The sequence below is a fragment of the Grammomys surdaster genome, unplaced genomic scaffold (assembly GCF_004785775.1).
Source record: "Grammomys surdaster isolate TR1022 unplaced genomic scaffold, NIH_TR_1.0 654, whole genome shotgun sequence".
Taxonomy (NCBI): Eukaryota; Metazoa; Chordata; class Mammalia; order Rodentia; family Muridae; genus Grammomys; species Grammomys surdaster.
In genome coordinates, this window is record NW_021605073.1 from 72357 (window position 1) to 85686 (window position 13330).

The following is a 13330-nucleotide window of genomic DNA, read 5'->3' on the forward strand; positions in this document are numbered from 1 at the left end:
GAGAGAGAAAGGGGGAGAGAGAGAGAGAGAGAGAGAGAGAGAGAGAGAGAGGGAGGAGGGAGGGAGGGAGGGAGGGGGAGAGGGAGAGAGAGGGAGAGAGAGGGAGAGAGAGAGAGAAAGAGAGAGAGAGAGAGAGAGGCACAAAAGCACAAAATGTCTGGATTATATATGGAGGAACCCCTTTTGGGGAAGGGTAGCCCAGCCCTTGGACTGGAAAATTCCAGGTTAGGGGCAGGGTGTGCCAGGCAGGGACTAAGGGATGCTGGAAGAACCAGGTTGGTGTCAGGTCTGCTTTGGTATGTAATGTACCTCAGTCCCTTGTCCTGAGGTCTGAAACCAAACAATATTTTGGTAAACCTTCTAGAATACTCCAAGTGATAGAAAAAAATAGAGTTTTAGGGAAAATCATGCAAAACTGTCATTCTTAGTTTATATTAAATAGCATAATCAAGGTTCACATTAATGTACCAAGGGCTGAGAAGAAGAAGAAAAAAAAACTACTTACCAATAGGTTTGCTGTCTAGTATAAGATACTTGGTCATAGCAAAACCTTAAGAACACTCATCTGAAAACATACTGCAGAAATTGTAGCTAATGATAAAAGCTTCTTTATTCTATATTGAGGAATCTGGATGATGAAGTTACATTTGGGGCACATTGTAGACTAGAAATGATTCCTGGATGGTCAATACAAATTCAGTTATAGAATTACTCTTTGTACCAGATACTCCAAATTAGCAATGCTCAGGTGAAAGGAAACCATGACTTGCCATACTCAAAAGCTAGATGTGGAACATGGGAGTGAGCCCAGCAGCTAGCAATGCAGCACCTGCCAGTTTAAACAAACAAAACAATCATAGTATTGGTGGGGAGGATCAAATATCGAGGAAGATCTCTGACCTTAAATACATCTCCTTTGAATTCCAAGCAGTTCGTGGTTTGTTTTGTTTTTTTTAAAAAAAAAGCAATTTAAATTCATTGTATGAAAAAATATAAATATTAGATGAATTGAGTTCCTAAAAGGAGCATCTTTTGACTAAAACTACAAAAAAAAGTCTAACATGCTGGTTTTACGTTAATGTTTAGGAAAAGATCTTTTAATAATCCTGGTTTTGCTCTGTGAGGTTAATCTGTCAGGATTCTGTTTGTTGATACATTTTTTTTTACTCATTTCCATTATTTTATTTGTTTTCTGTTTAGCATCTTCTCTCTTGGCTTCTTAGTCTCCCTCTTCTGCTTAGGATGCTATAAATGACATTCACATTCTTACTATTCTGAACTTAGTGTATGTGTGTGTATGTGTGTGTGTGTGTGTGTGTGTGTGTGTGTATGCAAATAGATACTAAACTGCAAAAATTACTACCAAAGGCTTCAGTAATTCTGTTCCATTAACCATGGCAGAGTCCTCAATATTCTCCAACCAGCCATTTTAATTCTTCATTATTTATTAGATATTTTTATATTTTCCATTTTGAACACAAAGTATTACACATAATTTGCTACTTGTCTCTTTTCACCTGTTTTCTGTCTTCATTTTCTTATGGCTAAAAAATTAATTGTATATCTTTGCATGTAGTGGTGGTCTCTAAGGAACCTCTAACATGGTCTTTATCTTGTCCTCCCACTTGACTAATTTAGAAAATACAAAGACCTAAGTTATCTTATTTCAATATTTAAAATATATCTAGTATCCATTATTACCTTCCCCAGTCTAAGAGATGGTCCTTAACAAAAGGGTTTTTTCATCCTCAACTGGTTCATAAGATTATTTTGTTTATTGTTATTGCTATATAATTTTTTAAATAAGATACAAATAATCTACAGCAATAAAAGCTGGAAATAACCTGCAAGGATGAGTGAACAGAAACTTCAAAGAGAATAAAAAAACGCTCTAATGGTTAGACAGATGTTCTAAAAGTTATTCTGGATGACGTTTCCATATGTGCATCCATTTGTCAAAATTGATCAAACTGAATATGTACATTCCATGTATTATGTATGTATTATTTCTGATTTTAAATGTGTAAGAAGGTAATACTACTTTGTAGTACCTGTCCTGCATAGAGGTCTCAGTACCTTCTGGAGGCAGAGTCAAGTATTCAGTCATCATACTTCAGAAAGGACTCAGTAGAGTCCATATGAACTACTGAGAAAATTCTTCAAAGAAGTACTGAGATTTGCATGCCCTCCAAATTATACAGCAAGTTCGGATCACAGAACAGCCACCAGTGTTATCATTACAATCATTGTAAAACAAACCAGTGGCTTTATGCCTGCACTCTGGCTTTATCAATTAAAGTCTTAACATCATTGATTAGCCTGCTTCTGACACTCAGCATCAGTATTTACTATTGTTTCACTGCTGCAGAAGAGTAGATTTTGTTGTCTTCTTTTTAATTGGGGACACATCTCTGAAGTCTGAATTCTACTGGCAGGGGAACAAAATTTGTTCGTCATTGTGGAGTAGTGAATTTGAAACAATCTTGTAAATATTGAGAGATTATTTTAGATAAATAAGATGTCAGGAATAGAATGTATCTGGCCTCTCAGAAATTCCAAAGTCCAGCACGTCCCTATTAGCCCTTCCCTGTATTTTTTCCCTTCATGTTATGAGGTTTTTACTACGAGTTTTATGCTGTTAGTTTTGGGTATGAAAACATATGTCATTATTTAAATCCTGAGAATTATAGATAATTTCTTTAAATTATAGACAAATGTTATAAATCTCAGTATAGTCCTCATTTCTCTTGACTGTGCTTTTATATTGTTATGATTCCTTCTTTATGTTGACTGAGTCCTTGACTACTGGCATGTACAGTTCATTGATCTCTTCTTTGACTATGACATCTTCATTTTCCAATGGGGAAAAGGCGTTATATTTATTGTATATGCATGTATGTGCACATTTGTACACAATGTACATTTGGGGTCAGAAAATAACTCCTTCAGGCATTCCCTGGATATCCAGAGGCTACTGCTTCCATGGAAGCAGATAGGCTATCTGCAGCTCTTCATCTCTCCCTCCATTCCTCCAAATCCTATTCCCCCTCTCATCCCCAGCCCAACAACAGAACACCTGCTGCTAGCCTCCCATCCCCCCAGTCAGTGCTTATCCCAGCCCCCAACTCCAGCAAACTCTCCTTGGGAACCCACGGGTCACTTCTGCCAGGGGACCAGGTAAGCTGACTGCAGCTTTTCACCTATCCCTGCTCTCCTCTGCACCCAACTGTCCTCACCCCCAGTCTCACCTCTAGCTCTGCAGTAGAGCACCTGCTGAGGCCTCTCTTCCCTCCCCACCCCCACCTCCATTGGATGACACAGATCACCCCCTCCTAACCTCCTTCCCTTACTCATTGCTTTATTGCAGACCCCAACTCCAGCAGGCACTCCCTGGGAACCCAAAGGCCACTCCTGCCAGGCAAGCAGGTAGGCTGACTGCAGATCTTCACTTCTCTCTCTGCTCCCAGAAATCTAATATTCCCCCAGTCTCATCCCCAACTCTGCGACAGACCACCTGCTGCAGCCTCCCTTCCCCCTCTGTCTCCATCTCCAGTGTATCCCACTGATATTCGCTTCCTATTCTCTCTCCCCAGTCTTTGCTTTATCCCAGCGCCTAACTCCAGCAGGCACTCCCTGGGAATGCTCAGGCCACTCTGGACAGGGAAGCAGGTAGGCTAACTTCACTTCTCCCCTTGTTCCTCAAAATCCAACCCCCTGGTCACATCCTAAGCTCTTTAATAGAACACCTACTGCAGCCTCCCTTCCCCCTCTGCCCCATCTCCAGTGGATCACCAGGTCTTGCCCTCCTAACCTCTCTCCACTCACTCATTCTTTTGTCCCAGCCCCCAACACCTGCAGGCACTCCCTAGGAATTCAATGGCCACTTTGACCTGGGAAACAAATAAGCTGGCTGCAGACCTCCACCTCTCCCTCAATTCTTCCAAGTCCAGTCCCCCAGTTTCACCCCCCAGTTCTGCAGCAGACCCTCTGCTATGACTTCTCCTCACTCTCTGCTCCAAGTCCCAGGGGACTAAGCAGATTCTGGTGGACCACCCTGATTTCGTCCCTCCTGTGGACCCCCTCACCTCCTCTACCCCATCTTCATTTCTATATGTCAGCTCCCCATACCCAGAAACAGATTTTAAATGGAAGCCCCAGTTGCTAAATCTATCAAGACCCCAGGAGAATTTCCTACCAGGCAGCACACAGGCAAGGCACTCTTCTAAGAACCAGAAAAGGAAACAGATGCCAAGAAACAAAACTAACAAAGACGAGACCAAACATCAGCACCTAGAATTAAGATGTTCCCAATTCCAGATGCCTAGACCTAGCACAAAAACACAATCAATAACAGCCAGAACAGTGTGTCCCCACTAGAGCCCAGCAACTCTGCCACAGCAGACCCTGAATATTCCCACATGGCTGAAGCCTAGGAAAAAGATCTTAAAACAGCCTTTATGAATATGATAGAGGTCTATAAAGAGGAAATGAATAAAATCCCTTTTTAAAAAAAATCTATGAAAACCAAACAGTGGAAGGAAATGACTAAAACAACACCTCAAGACCCAAATGTGGAAAAAGAGTCAATAGAGAAAACTCAAACTGAGAAAAATCTGGAAATTAAAAATTTAGGATCCTGAGAGACAAGTCTCACCAACAGAATACAAGAAATGGAAGAGTGAATCCCAGTCATTGAAGACAGGATAGAAAGAAGAACAGATATATTGACCAAAGAAAATATTAAACCTCACAAACTCCTGGCACAAAACATCCAGGAAATCTGGGACACTACAAGAAGACCAAATCTCAGAATAATAGGAATGTAAGGAGGAGGAGCATCCTGGATGAAAGTCACAGTAAATATTATCAACAAAATAATATAAGAAAATTTCCCTAGCCTAAAGGAAGAGATGCCTACAAGAAGCATGTAGAACACCAAATACACTAGAAAAGAAAGCCACCTCTACTCAAAAGACTAAATGTACAAATCAAAGACTACTAAAAGCTGCAAGGGGACAAAAGACCAAGTAACATATAAAGGCAGAACCATTAGAATTACACTTGACTTCTCAATAGAGTCTTTAAAAGCCAGACATCTTAGAGCAATAAGACAACTAAAGATCAAGGGGATGGAAGTTGTAAAGGAAGAAGTCAAAATATCTTTACTTGCAGATGATATGATAGTATACATAAGTGACACTTAAGACTCCATGAGGAAACTCCTATTGTAACACTTTGATCAAAATACCTGAATGCAAAACTCACAAAAATCAGTAGCCCTCCTATATACAAATGATAAAAGGACTGAGAAAGAAATCGGGGAAACAACGCTCTTCACAATAGCCTCAGATAATATACAATATTTTGGCATAACTCTAACCAAGCAAGTGAAAGACTAGAATGATAAGAACTTCAAGTCTTTGAAGAAAGAACTTGAAAATATATCAGACAATGGAAAGATCTTCCATACTTATGGATCAGTAGGAGTAATACAATAAAAATGGCCAACCTACTAAAAGTAATCTACAGATTCAATGAAATCACCATCAAAATTCCAACACAATTCTTCACAGAACTTGAAAGGACAATCTTCAGGTATATATGGAAACACAAAAAAACTCAAGATAGCTAAAACAATCCTGAACAATAAAAGAAATGCTAGATGTAACACTATCCCTGATTTCAAGTTGTACTACAGAACTATAGTAATAAAAACAGCATGGTATTGGAAAAAATAGACACATTGATCAATAGAATTGAATTGAAGATATACACACCTTTGGACACCTGATTTTTTATTTAATAAAAACCAGAAGCACACACTGGAGTAAAAAGACAGCATCTTTAACAAATGGTTCTGATAAACTGGGTAACTGTACCTAGAAGAATCCAAATAGATCCATACTTAGCACACTGTAAAAAACTCAACTCCAAATGGATCAAAGACCTCAATATAAAATCAGATATACTGAACTTGATAGAAAAGAAAGTGGGGAATAGCCTTGAACTCACTGGTACAGGAGACAACTTCCTGAATAGAACACCATTAGCACAGGCACTAAGATCAGCAATTAATAAATGTGACATCATGAAACTGAAAGGCTTTTGCATAGCAAAAGACACCATCATTCAGACAAAGCACCAGCCTACAAAATGGGAAAGAATTTTTACTAACTACGCATTTGATAGAGAGCCAATATCTAAAGTATGTAAAGAACTTTATTTTTTTAAAAAAAAAATACATTTCAAGAAAACAAACAACACAATTAAATACGGGGCTACAGATTTAAATGGAATTCTCAAAAAAATGAAATTCAAGTGGCTGAGAGCACCTTAAAAAATGTTCAACATCCTTAGCCATCAGGGAAATGCAAATCAAAACTATGAGATTCCATCTTACACCAGTCAGAATGGCTAAGATCAACAAAACAAGTGACAGCTCATAAAATGAGAGGAAGACTTATCCATTGCTGGTGGGAGTGCAAACTTGTACAGCTACTGTGGAAATCAAGATGACAGATCCTCAGGAAGGTGGGAGTTGATCTACCTCAAAATCCAGCTATCCCACCTTGAGCATATACCCAAAAAAGACTTCGTCCTACTACAGAGATGTTTGTCCAAGTTTTTTACTGCTCTGTTCATAATAGGCAGAAATTGGAAACAATTTAGGTGTCCCTCAATAGAAGAATGGATAAATGTGGTACATTTACCCAATGAATATTACTCAGCCATTTTTAAAAATGACATCATGAAATTAACAGGTAAATGGGTGGAACTAAGGGGAAAAATCATCCTGAGTGAAGTATCTCAGACCCAGAAAAAAAAATAAGGTATGTATTCACTTGTAGGTGGATATTAGCTATTAAGTCAATGATAACCAAGCTACAATTTGTAGAACCACAAAGGGTCCAAGTAAGGTATCAAGGGACTATAGAGATAATATCCCTTTAGAAAAGGGAAATAGGATAGTTATGGATGGATAGGGATGGACTAGAATGGGAGAATCAAGCGCAGAGGGAAGTAGAAAGGTAGATGAGGAAGGGAATATGGGAAGAGACAACTAAAATTAAGGGGCAGTTGAAGGGTAGTATGGAAACCGAATACAGTAGAAGCTTCCTACAATATATATGTACATGAAAGTGATCTAAATGAAATTGCCAAATAATGGGGAGATAGAATTCTAGCTGCACATCTCATGTCACCCAATGAAGCTTGCTAAGACTATAACTTGCTTTCCACAAACTGACAGCAAGGCCCCATTGCTGAAAACACCACCTATGTGTTAAATGTGGAGAAGCCAAGCAGGTGCCTCCATAGAACCTTCCCCCCTGTGTTCCAGCATCTTTGGAAGAGGAAGATACTCTGAAGGGTACCAAAGGAGAAAACACTAATCCCAGCTATAAATCCTTTGATCTACAATGGAGTCCTTCTCACAAGTTATGTTAGGGCAATAGGGGCAAAAAGCTTGTGTGTGGCGGGGGAGAAGATAACACTGTCAATCTTGTGGGTCCTGGGGACTAAACGGGGGTCATCAGACCCTGCATCAGGCACCTCAATCCTTTGCCATCTCACTGAGCAATTTCTCACGTTCTTAATGACTTTCCTTCTCATTTGTCTATATGTTCCTTCCTTTGTATATATTTTTATACATCCAATTATTTGAATATTCTAAGTAGGTGGCTTTATAGTATGATTTGAGGAATATGTTCATGATATAGTTGTTAGGCTCTCTTATTAATAACTTTTGTGTATTTTAAGATTCGAGTTTTCAGTCTAATGTTAAGTAAAAGTTGTTTTTCTATTCTTACATACCTTTACTCACTAGTTTATGCTCCTGTGGTGATTAAACATTGATTGTTAACTTCATTGGATTCAGAAGCATCTAAGAGATCAGTAAAGTACACAACTGTGAACTGTCTATGAAATCATATCCAGAAAGGATTGAGTAAGGGGACAAAGACCTTCTCCAAACATGGATGGTATCATGCCATCTAATGGGCTAGAAATGAGCCTGGAATAAGGTGGGGAAATGGAGTAAAGCAGTAGGCTCCAGGCTCAGGTCCTTACTGTTTTTGTCAGATAGTTGCCCCCCCACACCCCACCACCACCACCCCTAACCCCTCTTCTCTCCTTCTTGACTTTTGGAATCGGTTTTTGATAGGAACTTTTATAAGTTGGTGATATGAGCTAGACAAGACATAAAACAGTGTAAGCAGAATTTTATAGGTAACAGAAGTAGGTTCCCAGAAGAGCAGGTGAACACTGAGTTTATGAGGCTTCAGATAGCAACTGGGCCTCTATTGGGAGCTAGACTGGAGGGCATTCAATCTGACAAAGAATTGATCTGCATTTTATCTGTATCCTAAGACTAGTATGGTAGAGGAAATTTTATAGCATTCCAGCTTCTGGGCTTTGGAAAGGCTTGAAAAACTTATTTCCTAGAAAAGAGCAGCCTGTGTTGAGTTGGAGCCAAGGGAATGGTGGCTCATTTAAAGCTTAGGGCCATTAAAATGAACTCTAGTACTTTGCATCACAGCAATAGGAAAGACATCTTGAGAGAATCTGATAAACTGGCCAGACCCCACTCATTTCTACATCAAGAATACAAAGGATTTTTTTTAATCACTGAAAATATTGTCTTGAGAAGAAAACTGGAAGGATAGGACATACCTCCAGAAGTATTCTCAGAGTTCAGCTACTCAGGCACAAAGATTTATTTTGGAGGTTGTTGGGGCCAAAGTAAGTCTTTTTTCTAAGTTCTTTTGCACATGTGTTTTGTTACAGAGACCAATGTCTAACACGTATTCCATTTTTTTTCTAAAATATTTTTTGCTTTCTCCTTGCTGGCACTCCGGCTTTTAGTTCTCTGGATGCCAGGATGAGGAGTCTGGGTTACTGCCACTCTCTGCATTTCTTTTTTTTTTTTTTTGGTTTTGTTTTTTCCAGACAGGGTTTCTCTGTGTAGCCCTGGCTGTCCTGGAACTCACTCTGTAGACCAGGCTAGCCTCGAACTCTCGAACTTAGAAATCCGCCTGCCTCTGCCTCCAAGTGCTGGGATTAAAGGCATACGCCACCACTCTCTGCATTTCTAATTCCTGCTTGATATTCAAAAGATCAGCAAGTCAATGACTTCAGTTTTACTTATCATGTTTTTTTTTCTTATAGTGGGATTTATTGTCTTGTATGATATATCTCTGTCTCTGTGTAGTTTGATTCACTATTCTTTATAAGTTTGAAGGAAATAGAAAGGGTTTTACCAAAATATGTGAAATCACCCTGCCAAATTGGACTGGCTGCCATATATGTATATATTTACTATATGTCTGCTGCTGTGAATTGTCCTCTTGAGAATGACAAGGCAGATGACATGATGTGAAATATGTACTACACCCAAAACCTGACACTTCCCTATGTACTTTCTCTATTTTACAAGTCATTTAGTACCTAATGTTATATGCCTTTTTGCACTGGCTATGTGAAATTTACCTCTGGTGGTAGCCATCTAGACAAGCCTTTTATCTGACCTAATATTGGTTTTATTTTATAGAGTCTCCTTTGCTTACCCAGGAAGGTAAGGTCATACCTTTTGGAAACCTAGCAGTAGGAGACAAAGTTGTTATTAGCCCTCAGCATATCTTATAATTGAAAAGCTACTGCAAATAAGTTAGTGAGTCTCTCCATCATTTCAGGACTATTGAAGTGTTGGAACGAAAGAAAAGCAAATTCTGTCTGAGGCTTTTGAACTCATATTCATATTTAAAGAGCCTTCAAGGGGCTGGAGAGATGGTTCAGTGGTTAAGAGCACTGACTGCTCTTCCAGAGGTCCTGAGTTCAATTCCCAGCAACTACATGGTGGTTCACAACCATCTGTAATGAGATCTGATGCCCTCTTCTGGTGTGTCTGAAGACAGCCGCAGTGTACTCATATACATAAAATAAATAAATCTTTAAAAAAAAAAGAGCCTTCAAAATTAAAGATTAAAGTTAAGATCTTAAGAATGTCAAAATTTCCTCATATAGTTGTTAGAATGACTACTCCTTATTTCCTTATTTTCCATTATGATTTATTATGAAACATTCATGGTTCGAACTCTAGGTCTCAGGCTGCTTAGATGGCCCAGTGGTTGAAAACATATGGGGTTGAAATGCTACTCTTTCAGTGAACACAAGTTTGGTTCCCAGCATCTATGTAGAGTAGCTCACAACCACCTACAACTATAGTTCCAGAGGCTCCAACACCTTCTTTTTACAGGCACCTACACACATGTGCACACACACACACACACACAGAGAGAGAGAGAGAGAGAGAGAGAGAGAGAGAGAGAGAGAGAGAGAGAGAGAGAAATAAAACGAATTTTTAAAATATTTTTTAAAGAACCCATATTTCTCTTCCAAAGAACAAAGTAAGTTTCTTATGGATTATGGATGAGGAAACATGGCATGGCAGAAATAAGTTGGAGAGTAAAATGATATTTATTCTCAATGCCTATTATAGTTTGCTACATGCATAGTTTCAAACATACCTATAGTGTGTTCAAAATTTAATTCTGTTGTTGTTTTCCTGCATTTTTTGTTTGTTTGTTTGTTTGCTTGTTTGTTTATGTGTTTATGGAGATGATGGTGTCCAGAGTGCCTCAGAACATGTATGTGTGGAGGTCGTAGGGCAACTTTGTGGAGTCAGTTCTCTCCTTCCATCGTGGCAATCTCAGGGTTCAGACTCAGGTCATCAAACTTGTTGGCAAATGCCACTGAGCCAAAAATCCAGTCAATTGTGGTATAGGCAGAGGCAAAGCATCTAGGAACTGGAACTTCAATCAGATTGCTAGAAAAGAATAACTGTACACGCTTTTCGGTGTCTAGTGGGTTTTGTATATTGAGGGCAACTCATTACTATTTATGTTTTGTTTACTCCTCAACTTCAATAAATTCAGATAGCTCATAAACCAGACATATAAACTATTTGAAAACCACCTTTTTTTTTTTGGCCTTCTAAACATTGGTTATCTATTTGATGAATTGAATTCCCTAAAAGCTATGAACTGCAATTACAAATTTAATGTGGCTTTTTGGGAAACAAGTGAAGCCATTTGCATAGCATATTAAATGTACACAAATCCAACAATTAAAACCATTTCCTATCCTTACTTTTAAGCCTACTATAAAGTACAAACACGATGGAATTAATTTACTCCTCTTTATCCCTGACCTTGGACTTTTTTTCCTTCATTTAATGTGATATTTGTTTTATGTTTGTCTTTTCAGGATTTTACTCAACTACCTAGAAAACACACCTACGACTTGTCAAGGTAAAAGAATACAACTAATTTGGGGGGACTTATTGATATTGAACTGAGTATGGTGGGTTTGGGACCTTTAGTAACAGCATTTCATTTGTTATCACTTAGAGCTGCTTCTTTATAACTTGGTTTTATAAAAACTGAAGCATCCTTTAATGTATGAATATTTAGTGATCTCCATTATCCTGACCTCTTACTATTCCTAGTCTTTTAGCATTATTCAGATTTACATATTCATTATGTGAATTTCATTATAATTTGCATATGTTTGTAGATAAGGGATTGGATCTTTTTTGATTATTATCTTCTTTTAAAATGCTTTCATCAGGCTGGGTGGTGGTGGCGGCGGCGCACGCCTTTAATCCCAGCACTTGGGAGGCAGAGGCAGGCGGATTTCTGAGTTCGAGGCCAGCCTGGTCTACAGAGTGAGTTCCAGGACAGCCAGGGCTACTCAAAAAAACCCTGTCTCGAAAAACAAAACAAAAATGCTTTCATCTATTTGATTTTTTTCTACCTGATTATTATGTGTACCAATCTGTGTTTATCATTCTTACAAGTTCTCAGTTATGTGGGTGCTGGTCTATACATGAATTAAAACCAAGAATCCCTTCTATAAGTGTGTGATTTGTGTACTTGATGAATAAATGGCTCTTGCGTATGAATTAGAAAGAGACACCTCCTACAGACTGACACAGTCCAGAACTGGGGCACCTGGTTTTGAAAATGAAGAGTGGAGAGATTTTCATGTTCTGTTCTTGGGCACCCTTGAACTTAACACAGTCTATGTAATCATATATAACAGGCATTGATATGGTTCTTGTTTTTCTGAAACAATTTATTATTAACTCATTACTTTTCCTTTATTCTTTCCTGCTTGGCCACAGATAGAAACAAGTATATATGTGCATTTTCTTATGCTTAAAATACATATTCGTGAATTTTTCTATATAAAATTAACAAACCTTAAGTATCCTGAAATATTTGTTCTTTCCATGAGTTTTGGAAATCATATACAGTCTTTTACTGACTAAAATAGTTTCAATTCATAACAATGTGTGTGGTCAAAAGTTAAAATTTAATAATGGAAGCCTCTTGAAAGTAGTTTTCTAATCTTTAAATGCTACCTCTGACATTACTGGAAAAATTCAGGAGCTTTGTAACAACGTAAATATTTACTTGGATTTTTTTCAGGTCCTAAAACATATCAGTTATCTTCTTTACCAGTCCTTTGGGTGGGAAGCAATATCAGCACGTGGGGATATTTTTAAATATTAAAGGATTGGGGTGTGGTGGCTCACACCTGTAATCCCAGCAAAGGCAGGCTAGTGAGATGGATCAATAGATAAAAACACTTGATGCAGAGCCTGCTGACCTGAGTTCCAGGGGGCAAGAACAAATTCCTGCAATTGTCCTTTGGCCTTCACTCACACACACACACAAACACACACACACACACAAACACACACACACAAACACACACACACACATACAAGCACACACACAAACACACACACAGGTGCACAGACACCTGTACATACATGCACATGAATGCACAGTAGTGAACTGGTTTTATTAAAAATACAACTGAGCTCTGTTCTCTAAAGATGAAAGAAACAGTCTGTAACAGTAGAGCCTGCCTTTAGGGAATAATGGACTGCTGACAACTCAAATGTTGCCAGCATGTCTGGAATTGGAATAATCTAAATATTTCAGGTTCTATCCCATGCTTTCTCCAGGCTGGTACCCCACTGTGAAAGGGATCCATTTCTGTGGAGGTAAAAGCAGCATTTCTTCAGTCTTAAAAGATGAGTAGGGGTCCAGCAAGACAATTCAGTGGATAAAGGTGTTTTCTATTCAAACTTCATGACATGAGATATGACCCTGGAATGCATACAGAGGTGGAAGGAGAAAATCAACTCCACGAAGTTGTCCTCTGACTGCTGCAGGCACACTATGGCATCCATGCCCCACTCCTCTCTCTCTCTCTCTCTCTCTCTCTCTCTCTCTCTCTCTCTCTCTCTCTCTCACACACA

General features: G+C 38.7%; 1 protein-coding gene across 1 annotated transcript in view; it reads left to right on the top strand.

Annotated features, from left to right (window-relative positions):
* The first annotated feature begins 3367 nt into the window (after positions 1 to 3367).
* Positions 3368 to 13330, top strand: part of Foxr2 (forkhead box R2) — a 14223-nt gene continuing 4260 nt past the window's right edge. Inside the window, exons 1-3 of the mRNA XM_028781994.1 lie at positions 3368 to 3426; positions 3594 to 3669; positions 11263 to 11306. The gene's annotated coding sequence lies outside the window, so the exon portion shown is untranslated. The remainder of the gene's footprint in view (positions 3427 to 3593; positions 3670 to 11262; positions 11307 to 13330) is intronic.